The following is a 12066-nucleotide window of genomic DNA, read 5'->3' on the forward strand; positions in this document are numbered from 1 at the left end:
GGGTGATGCATAAAACAAGGGTTTCCAATTAGCTCAGATACCGTTCCATAAACCCAATATGTAATAGACAAGACCTACTCCTTGCTCAGGGAACTGGACTCAACACCCCCTATTCACCGCCCAAGAATATATCTGACTAGTAAGAATCTTCAAACCTATGTATTGATATCTCTCTGTAAGTGAGTCAAGTGGGTGTAAAGCTGCATAAACACAGCAGTGAAAAGCAGCTAAACCCCATTATAAAACTCAATTAATTTTAAAAACCCGTGAAACAAAGACAGTGAAAGAGAGAGAAATTCTCACAAAAGTCGTTCAGGGGCTGTGATGCCACCTGGATTGACCATATCTAGACCTGCAGCTGATTGAGACATAGGGTGGACACTCTTGGGGCTGAGAGGTTTGGTGAGGTTGGGTGAGCAAACGCAGACGCTTTAAAGTAATACTGCGTGGTACCCATCCCATGGGTCCCAAATCTCCAGGTTCAAGGGCATCTGCCTACATCGAAAACATGCATGAGAAACCCAGAAGATGGTACATCGAGTGATCGGGAAAGGTTTCTAAAATGCACCTCATTTCTCATCTCCTTGTGCTCGGGTTCGCCATTCCAGCCGCTTTACTAGTAATCTCCCTCCTTGGAGAATCAGCACCTTTAACCTCCTGTTCCATACAGGTTGCAATTTGTCCTGAGGATGAACGGGAAGAGGGGGAACCAGTGAGAGACTAGCTCTAGGTGTTGGGACAGGCACAGGTCACTCTATTTTCCCATCAGGAAGAAGAATTAAACACAGGCTCAGTCTGCCGCCCGGAAGCAGAATAGGGCCTAAAGTAAACCTTGCGCTTTTGCGGCCAGCTCCCAAGAGAGCGAGTTGAAAAATGGAGCTCAGGGGCACTGCAATTCACAAACCTGCAGACTTATAAATGATAACTCTCGTCTACAAATATATTGAGGGAAGGCAACAAAGAGGATTTGAAAGCAAGGCAGAATTGCAGGAAACAGATTTCAGGAGGCAGATTCGAATCGCCTTTAAAGCACAGGAAAAGCGGCAAAACCTCGACAATGATGCCCTTGGCCAAAACGGGCGTATGCGTTTTTTCCTGAATATATTCAGGAAAAAACGCATACGCCCGTTTTGGCCAACCAAGCAACCTTGGAAGGCAAATCAGCGCTACAAAGAAGTCTCGCTTCCCATCGGTCAAAAGGGCCATGCTGAATAAAGTGTCAAAACCAGTAATGCAGGACAGGCCACGGAGAAACGGGAGCCTTGCTACGCTGATGGGCGGGATGTAAATTGCCAACAGACACTCTGGAGAAGTGTACGGTGTGTCCTGAAACATCTACAAAACTCAGCTTAGAGAGCATAGGGCACTTCCACTCATGGGCGTATAAATTGGGAAAACTAAAAATCAGCAAGACACAAGCACCCCAAAGTTTAGGGCTGCTCTGTTGACAAGAACCTCCACTTCGTTACACCTTAAATATCCCAGGAAAGGGAAAAATGGATAAAAAAGCTGTGGTCCTTATGTACAATGGCATATCACTCAGCCATGAAATCAACATCATAAGGCTAGTAGCAGCATGATGAGTGGATTTAGGTACGACGATTCTAAGTGAAATAAGTCACACAGAAAAAGACACTTATCATAAGATATCACTTATAGAGGGAATGTAAAAACCGCTACCCTTGAACTGAATTACAAAACAGTACAGAGTCACACGGTTAGAAACACACTATGGCTGCCTAACGGGAAAGGTGAGGTGGGGTGATACATAAAACAAGGGTTTCAAAATAGCTCAGATACCGTTCCATAAAACCAAAACGTAATAGACAAGACCTACTCCTTGCTCAGGGAACTGGACTCAACACCCCCTATTCACCGCCCAAGAATATATCTGACTAGTAAGAATCTTAAAACTTATGTATTGATATCTCTCTGTAAGTGAGACAAGTGGGTGTAAAGCTGCATAAACACAGCAGTGAAAAGCAGCTAAACCCCATTATAAAACTCAATTAATTTTAAAAACCCGTGAAACAAAGACAGTGAAAGAGAGAGAAATTCTCACAAAATTCGTTCAGGGGCTGTGATGCCACCTCGATTGACCATATCTAGACCTGCAGCTGATTGAGACATAAGGGTGGACACTCTTGGGGCTGAGAGGTTTGGTGAGGTTGGGTGAGCAAACGCAGACGCTTTAAAGTAATACTGCGTGGTACCCATCCCATAGGTCCCAAATCTCCAGGTTCAAGTGCATCTTCCTACATCGAAAACATGCATGAGAAACCCAGAAGATGGTCCACCGAGTGATCGGGAAAGGTTTCTAAAACGCACCTCCTTTCTCATCTCCTTATGCTCGAGTTCGCCATTCCAGCCGCTTTACTAGCAATCTCCCTCCTTGGAGAATCAGCACCTTTAACCTCCTGTTCCATACAGGTGGCAATTTGTCCTGAGGATGAACGGGAAGAGGGGGAACCAATGAGAGACTAGCTCTAGGTGTTGGGACAGGCACAGGTCACTCTATTTTCCCATCAGGAAGAAGAATTAACCACAGGCTCAGTCTGCCGCCCGGAAGCAGAATAGGGCCTAAAGAAAACCTTGCGCTTTTGCGGCCAGCTCCCAAGAGAGCGAGTTGAAAAATGGAGCTCAGGGGCACTGCAATTCACAAACCTGCAGACTTATAAATGATAACTCTCGTCTACAAATATATTGAGGGAAGGCAACAAAGAGGATTTGAAAGCAAGGCAGAATTGCAGGAAACAGATTTCAGGAGGCAGATTCGAATCGCCTTTAAAGCACAGGAAAAGCGGCAAAACCTCGACAATGATGCCCTTGGCCAAAAAGGGCGTATGCGTTTTTTCCTGAATATATTCAGGAAAAAACGCATACGCCCTTTTTTGCCAACCAAGCAACCTGGAAAGGCAAATCAGCGCTACAAAGAAGTCTCGCTTCCCATCGGTCAAAAGGGCCATGCTGAATAAAGTGTCAAAACCAGAAATGCAGGACAGGCCACGGAGAAACGGGAGCCTTGCTACGCTGATGGGCGGGATGTAAATTGCCAACAGCCCCTCTGGAGAAGTGTACGGTGTGTCCTGAAACATTTACAAAACTCAGCTTAGAGAGCATAAGGCACTTCCACTCATGGGCGTATACATTGGGAAAACTAAAAATCAGCAAGACACAAGCACCCCAAAGTTTAGGGCTGCTCTGTTGACAAGAACCTCCACTTCGTTACACCTTAAATATCCCAGGAAAGAGAAAAATGGATAAAGAAGTTGTGGTCCTTATGTACAATGGAATATCACTCAGCCATGAAATCACCGTCATAAGGCTAGTAGCAGCATGATGAGTGGATTTAGGTACGACGATTCTAAGTGTAATAAGTCACACAGAAAAAGACACTTATCATAAGATATCACTTATAGAGGGAATGTAAAAACCGCTACCCTTGAACTGAATTACAAAACAGAACAGAGTCACACGGTTAGAAAACACACTATGGCTGCCTAACGGGAAAGGTGAGGTGGGAAAATGCATGAAACAAGGGTTTCAAATTAGCTCAGATACCGTTCCATAAACCCAATACGTAATAGACAAGACCCACTCCTTGCTCAGGGAACTGGACTCAACACCCCCTATTCACCGCCCAAGAATATATCTGACTAGTAAGAATCTTAAAACCTATGTATTGATATCTCTCTGTAAGTGAGTCAAGTGGGTGTAAAGCTGCATAAACACAGCAGTGAAAAGCAGCTAAACCCCATTATAAAACTCAATTAATTTTAAAAACCCGTGAAACAAAGACAGTGAAAGAGAGAGAAATTCTCACAAAATTCGTTCAGGGGCTGTGATGCCACCTGGATTGACCATACCTAGACCTGCAGCTGATTGAGACATAAGGGTGGACACTCTTGGGGCTGAGAGGTTTGGTGAGGTTGGGTGAGCAAACGCAGACGCTTTAAAGTAATACTGCGTGGTACCCATCCCATGGGTCCCAAATCTCCAGGTTCAAGGGCATCTGCCTACATCGAAAACATGCATGAGAAACCCAGAAGATGGTCCACCGAGTGATCGGGAAAGGTTTCTAAAACGCACCTCATTTCTCATCTCCTTGTGCTCGGGTTCGCCATTCCAGCCGCTTTACTAGCAATCTCCGTCCTTGGAGAATCAGCACCTTTAACCTCCTGTTCCATACAGGTTGTAATTTGTCCTGAGGATGAACGGGAAGAGGGGGAACCAATGAGAGACTAGCTCAAGGTGTTGGGACAGGCACAGGTCACTCTATTTTCCCATCAGGAAGAAGAAGAATTAACCACAGGCTCAGTCTGCCGCCCGGAAGCAGAATAGGGCCTAAAGCAATCCTGCGCTTTTGAGGCCAGCTCCCAAGAGAGCGAGTTGAAAAATGGAGCTCAGGGGCACTGCAATTCATAAACCTGCAGACTTATAAATGATAACTCTCGTCTACAAATATATTGAGGGAAGGCAACAAAGAGGATTTGAAAGCAAGGCAGAATTGCAGGAAACAGATTTCAGGAGGCAGATTCGAATCGCCTTTAAAGCACAGGAAAAGCGGCAAAACCTCGACAATGATGCCCTTGGCCAAAAAGGGCGTATGCGTTTTTTCCTGAATATATTCAGGAAAAAACGCATACGCCCTTTTTGGCCAACCAAGCAACCTGGAAAGGCAAATCAGCGCTACAAAGAAGTCTCGCTTCCCATCGGTCAAAAGGGCCATGCTGAATAAAGTGTCAAAACCAGAAATGCAGGACAGGCCAAGGAGAAACGGGAGCCTTGCTACGCTGATGGGCGGGATGTAAATTGCCAACAGCCTCTCTGGAGAAGTGTACGGTGTGTCCTGAAACATTTACAAAACTCAGCTTAGAGAGCATAGGGCACTTCCACTCATGGGCGTATAAATTGGGAAAACTAAAACTCAGCAAGACACAAGCACCCCAAAGTTTAGGGCTGCTCTGTTGACAAGAACCTCCACTTCGTTACACCTTAAATATCCCAGGAAAGGGAAAAATGGATAAAGAAGCTGTGGTCCTTATGTACAATGGAATATCACTCAGCCATGAAATCAACGTCATAAGGCTAGTAGCAGCATGATGAGTGGATTTAGGTACGACGATTCTAAGTGAAATAAGTCACACAGAAAAAGATACTTATCATAAGATATCACTTATAGAGGGAATGTAAAAACCGCTACCCTTGAACTGAATTACAAAACAGAACAGAGTCACACGGTTAGAAAACACACTATGGCTGCCTAACGGGAAAGGTGAGGTTGGGTGATGCATAAAACAAGGGTTTCAAATTAGCTCAGATACCGTTCCATAAACCCAATACGTAATAGACAAGACCCACTCCTTGCTCAGGGAACTGGACTCAACACCCCCTATTCACCGCCCAAGAATATATCTGACTAGTAAGAATCTTAAAACCTATGTATTGATATCTCTCTGTAAGTGAGTCAAGTGGGTGTAAAGCTGCATAAACACAGCAGTGAAAAGCAGCTAAACCCCATTATAAAACTCAATTAATTTTAAAAACCCGTGAAACAAAGACAGTGAAAGAGAGAGAAATTCTCACAAAATTCGTTCAGGGGCTGTGATGCCACCTGGATTGACCATACCTAGACCTGCAGTTGATTGAGACATAAGGGTGGACACTCTTGGGGCTGAGAGGTTTGGTGAGGTTGGGTGAGCAAACGCAGACGCTTTAAAGTAATACTGCGTGGTACCCATCCCATGGGTCCCAAATCTCCAGGTTCAAGGGCATCTGCCTACATCGAAAACATGCATGAGAAACCCAGAAGATGGTACATCGAGTGATCGGGAAAGGTTCCTAAAACGCACCTCATTTCTCATCTCCTTGTGCTCGGGTTCGCCATTCCAGCCGCTTTACTAGCAATCTCCCTCCTTGGAGAATCAGCACCTTTAACCTCCTGTTCCATACAGGTTGCAATTTGTCCTGAGGGTGAACGGGAAGAGGGGAACCAATGAGAGACTAGCTCTAGGTGTTGGGACAGGCACAGGTCACTCTATTTTCCCATCAGGAAGAAGAATTAACCACAGGCTCAGTCTGCCGCCCGGAAGCAGAATAGGGCCTAAAGCAATCCTGCACTTTTGCGGCCAGCTCCCAAGAGAGCGAGTTGAAAAATGGAGCTCAGGGGCACTGCAATTCACAAACCTGCAGACTTATAAATGATAACTCTCGTCTACAAATATATTGAGGGAAGGCAACAAAGAGGATTTGAAAGCAAGGCAGAATTGCAAGAAACAGATTTCAGGAGGCAGATTCGAATCGCCTTTAAAGCACAGGAAAAGCGGCAAAACCTCGACAATGATGCCCTTGGCCAAAAAGGGCGTATGCGTTTTTTCCTGAATATATTCAGGAAAAAACGCATACGCCCTTTTTGGCCAACCAAGCAACCTGGAAAGGCAAATCAGCGCTACAAAGAAGTCTCGGTCCCCATCGGTCAAAAGGGCCATGCTGAATAAAGTGTCAAAACCAGAAATGCAGGACAGGCCACGGAGAAACGGGAGCCTTGCTACGCTGATGGGCGGGATGTAAATTGCCAACAGCCACTCTGGAGAAGTGTACGGTGTGTCCTGAAACATTTACAAAACTCAGCTTAGAGAGCATAAGGCACTTCCACTCATGGGCGTATACATTGGGAAAACTAAAAATCAGCAAGACACAAGCACCCCAAAGTTTAGGGCTGCTCTGTTGACAAGAACCTCCACTTCGTTACACCTTAAATATCCCAGGAAAGAGAAAAATGGATAAAGAAGTTGTGGTCCTTATGTACAATGGAATATCACTCAGCCATGAAATCAACGTCATAAGGCTAGTAGCAGCATGATGAGTGGATTTAGGTACGACGATTCTAAGTGTAATAAGTCACACAGAAAAAGACACTTATCATAAGATATCACTTATAGAGGGAATGTAAAAACCGCTACCCTTGAACTGAATTACAAAACAGAACAGTCACACGGTTAGAAAACACACTATGGCTGCCTAACGGGAAAGGTGAGGTGGGGTGATGCATAAAACAAGGGTTTCCAATTAGCTCAGATACCGTTCCATAAACCCAATATGTAATAGACAAGACCTACTCCTTGCTCAGGGAACTGGACTCAACACCCCCTATTCACCGCCCAAGAATATATCTGACTAGTAAGAATCTTCAAACCTATGTATTGATATCTCTCTGTAAGTGAGTCAAGTGGGTGTAAAGCTGCATAAACACAGCAGTGAAAAGCAGCTAAACCCCATTATAAAACTCAATTAATTTTAAAAACCCGTGAAACAAAGACAGTGAAAGAGAGAGAAATTCTCACAAAAGTCGTTCAGGGGCTGTGATGCCACCTGGATTGACCATATCTAGACCTGCAGCTGATTGAGACATAGGGTGGACACTCTTGGGGCTGAGAGGTTTGGTGAGGTTGGGTGAGCAAACGCAGACGCTTTAAAGTAATACTGCGTGGTACCCATCCCATGGGTCCCAAATCTCCAGGTTCAAGGGCATCTGCCTACATCGAAAACATGCATGAGAAACCCAGAAGATGGTACATCGAGTGATCGGGAAAGGTTTCTAAAATGCACCTCATTTCTCATCTCCTTGTGCTCGGGTTCGCCATTCCAGCCGCTTTACTAGTAATCTCCCTCCTTGGAGAATCAGCACCTTTAACCTCCTGTTCCATACAGGTTGCAATTTGTCCTGAGGATGAACGGGAAGAGGGGGAACCAGTGAGAGACTAGCTCTAGGTGTTGGGACAGGCACAGGTCACTCTATTTTCCCATCAGGAAGAAGAATTAAACACAGGCTCAGTCTGCCGCCCGGAAGCAGAATAGGGCCTAAAGTAAACCTTGCGCTTTTGCGGCCAGCTCCCAAGAGAGCGAGTTGAAAAATGGAGCTCAGGGGCACTGCAATTCACAAACCTGCAGACTTATAAATGATAACTCTCGTCTACAAATATATTGAGGGAAGGCAACAAAGAGGATTTGAAAGCAAGGCAGAATTGCAGGAAACAGATTTCAGGAGGCAGATTCGAATCGCCTTTAAAGCACAGGAAAAGCGGCAAAACCTCGACAATGATGCCCTTGGCCAAAACGGGCGTATGCGTTTTTTCCTGAATATATTCAGGAAAAAACGCATACGCCCGTTTTGGCCAACCAAGCAACCTTGGAAGGCAAATCAGCGCTATAAAGAAGTCTCGCTTCCCATCGGTCAAAAGGGCCATGCTGAATAAAGTGTCAAAACCAGTAATGCAGGACAGGCCACGGAGAAACGGGAGCCTTGCTACGCTGATGGGCGGGATGTAAATTGCCAACAGACACTCTGGAGAAGTGTACGGTGTGTCCTGAAACATCTACAAAACTCAGCTTAGAGAGCATAGGGCACTTCCACTCATGGGCGTATAAATTGGGAAAACTAAAAATCAGCAAGACACAAGCACCCCAAAGTTTAGGGCTGCTCTGTTGACAAGAACCTCCACTTCGTTACACCTTAAATATCCCAGGAAAGGGAAAAATGGATAAAGAAGCTGTGGTCCTTATGTACAATGGCATATCACTCAGCCATGAAATCAACATCATAAGGCTAGTAGCAGCATGATGAGTGGATTTAGGTACGACGATTCTAAGTGAAATAAGTCACACAGAAAAAGACACTTATCATAAGATATCACTTATAGAGGGAATGTAAAAACCGCTACCCTTGAACTGAATTACAAAACAGTACAGAGTCACACGGTTAGAAACACACTATGGCTGCCTAACGGGAAAGGTGAGGTGGGGTGATACATAAAACAAGGGTTTCAAAATAGCTCAGATACCGTTCCATAAAACCAAAACGTAATAGACAAGACCTACTCCTTGCTCAGGGAACTGGACTCAACACCCCCTATTCACCGCCCAAGAATATATCTGACTAGTAAGAATCTTAAAACTTATGTATTGATATCTCTCTGTAAGTGAGACAAGTGGGTGTAAAGCTGCATAAACACAGCAGTGAAAAGCAGCTAAACCCCATTATAAAACTCAATTAATTTTAAAAACCCGTGAAACAAAGACAGTGAAAGAGAGAGAAATTCTCACAAAATTCGTTCAGGGGCTGTGATGCCACCTCGATTGACCATATCTAGACCTGCAGCTGATTGAGACATAAGGGTGGACACTCTTGGGGCTGAGAGGTTTGGTGAGGTTGGGTGAGCAAACGCAGACGCTTTAAAGTAATACTGCGTGGTACCCATCCCATAGGTCCCAAATCTCCAGGTTCAAGTGCATCTTCCTACATCGAAAACATGCATGAGAAACCCAGAAGATGGTCCACCGAGTGATCGGGAAAGGTTTCTAAAACGCACCTCCTTTCTCATCTCCTTATGCTCGAGTTCGCCATTCCAGCCGCTTTACTAGCAATCTCCCTCCTTGGAGAATCAGCACCTTTAACCTCCTGTTCCATACAGGTGGCAATTTGTCCTGAGGATGAACGGGAAGAGGGGGAACCAATGAGAGACTAGCTCTAGGTGTTGGGACAGGCACAGGTCACTCTATTTTCCCATCAGGAAGAAGAATTAACCACAGGCTCAGTCTGCCGCCCGGAAGCAGAATAGGGCCTAAAGAAAACCTTGCGCTTTTGCGGCCAGCTCCCAAGAGAGCGAGTTGAAAAATGGAGCTCAGGGGCACTGCAATTCACAAACCTGCAGACTTATAAATGATAACTCTCGTCTACAAATATATTGAGGGAAGGCAACAAAGAGGATTTGAAAGCAAGGCAGAATTGCAGGAAACAGATTTCAGGAGGCAGATTCGAATCGCCTTTAAAGCACAGGAAAAGCGGCAAAACCTCGACAATGATGCCCTTGGCCAAAAAGGGCGTATGCGTTTTTTCCTGAATATATTCAGGAAAAAACGCATACGCCCTTTTTTGCCAACCAAGCAACCTGGAAAGGCAAATCAGCGCTACAAAGAAGTCTCGCTTCCCATCGGTCAAAAGGGCCATGCTGAATAAAGTGTCAAAACCAGAAATGCAGGACAGGCCACGGAGAAACGGGAGCCTTGCTACGCTGATGGGCGGGATGTAAATTGCCAACAGCCCCTCTGGAGAAGTGTACGGTGTGTCCTGAAACATTTACAAAACTCAGCTTAGAGAGCATAAGGCACTTCCACTCATGGGCGTATACATTGGGAAAACTAAAAATCAGCAAGACACAAGCACCCCAAAGTTTAGGGCTGCTCTGTTGACAAGAACCTCCACTTCGTTACACCTTAAATATCCCAGGAAAGAGAAAAATGGATAAAGAAGTTGTGGTCCTTATGTACAATGGAATATCACTCAGCCATGAAATCACCGTCATAAGGCTAGTAGCAGCATGATGAGTGGATTTAGGTACGACGATTCTAAGTGTAATAAGTCACACAGAAAAAGACACTTATCATAAGATATCACTTATAGAGGGAATGTAAAAACCGCTACCCTTGAACTGAATTACAAAACAGAACAGAGTCACACGGTTAGAAAACACACTATGGCTGCCTAACGGGAAAGGTGAGGTGGGAAAATGCATGAAACAAGGGTTTCAAATTAGCTCAGATACCGTTCCATAAACCCAATACGTAATAGACAAGACCTACTCCTTGCTCAGGGAACTGGACTCAACACCCCCTATTCACCGCCCAAGAATATATGTGACTAGTAAGAATCTTAAAACCTATGTATTGATATCTCTCTGTAAGTGAGTCAAGTGGGTGTAAAGCTGTATAAACACAGCAGTAAAAAGCAGCTAAACCCCATTATAAAACTCAATTAATTTTAAAAACCCGTGAAACAAAGACAGTGAAAGAGAGAGAAATTCTTACAAAATTCGTTCAGGGGCTGTGATGCCACCTGGATTGACCATATCTAGAACTGCAGCTGATTGAGACATAAGGGTGGACACTCTTGGGGCTGAGAGGTTTGGTGAGGTTGGGTGAGCAAACGCAGACGCTTTAAAGTAATACTGCGTGGTACCCATCCCATGGGTCCCAAATCTCCAGGTTCAAGGGCATCTGCCTACATCGAAAACATGCATGAGAAACCCAGAAGATGGTCCACCGAGTGATCGGGAAAGGTTTCTAAAACGCACCTCATTTCTCATCTCCTTGTGCTCGGGTTCGCCATTCCAGCCGCTTTACTAGCAATCTCCGTCCTTGGAGAATCAGCACCTTTAACCTCCTGTTCCATACAGGTTGTAATTTGTCCTGAGGATGAACGGGAAGAGGGGGAACCAATGAGAGACTAGCTCAAGGTGTTGGGACAGGCACAGGTCACTCTATTTTCCCATCAGGAAGAAGAAGAATTAACCACAGGCTCAGTCTGCCGCCCGGAAGCAGAATAGGGCCTAAAGCAATCCTGCGCTTTTGAGGCCAGCTCCCAAGAGAGCGAGTTGAAAAATGGAGCTCAGGGGCACTGCAATTCATAAACCTGCAGACTTATAAATGATAACTCTCGTCTACAAATATATTGAGGGAAGAAAACAAAGAGGATTTGAAAGCAAGGCAGAATTGCAGGAAACAGTTTTCAGGAGGCAGATTCGAATCGCCTTTAAAGCACAGGAAAAGCGGCAAAACCTCGACAATGATGCCCTTGGCCAAAAAGGGCGTATGCGTTTTTTCCTGAATATATTCAGGAAAAAACGCATACGCCCTTTTTGGCCAACCAAGCAACCTGGAAAGGCAAATCAGCGCTACAAAGAAGTCTCGCTTCCCATCGGTCAAAAGGGCCATGCTGAATAAAGTGTCAAAACCAGAAATGCAGGACAGGCCAAGGAGAAACGGGAGCCTTGCTACGCTGATGGGCGGGATGTAAATTGCCAACAGCCTCTCTGGAGAAGTGTACGGTGTGTCCTGAAACATTTACAAAACTCAGCTTAGAGAGCATAGGGCACTTCCACTCATGGGCGTATAAATTGGGAAAACTAAAACTCAGCAAGACACAAGCACCCCAAAGTTTAGGGCTGCTCTGTTGACAAGAACCTCCACTTCGTTACACCTTAAATATCCCAGGAAAGGGAAAAATGGATA

This window comes from Eschrichtius robustus, chromosome 7 (assembly GCF_028021215.1).
Source record: "Eschrichtius robustus isolate mEscRob2 chromosome 7, mEscRob2.pri, whole genome shotgun sequence".
Taxonomy (NCBI): domain Eukaryota; kingdom Metazoa; phylum Chordata; class Mammalia; order Artiodactyla; family Eschrichtiidae; genus Eschrichtius; species Eschrichtius robustus.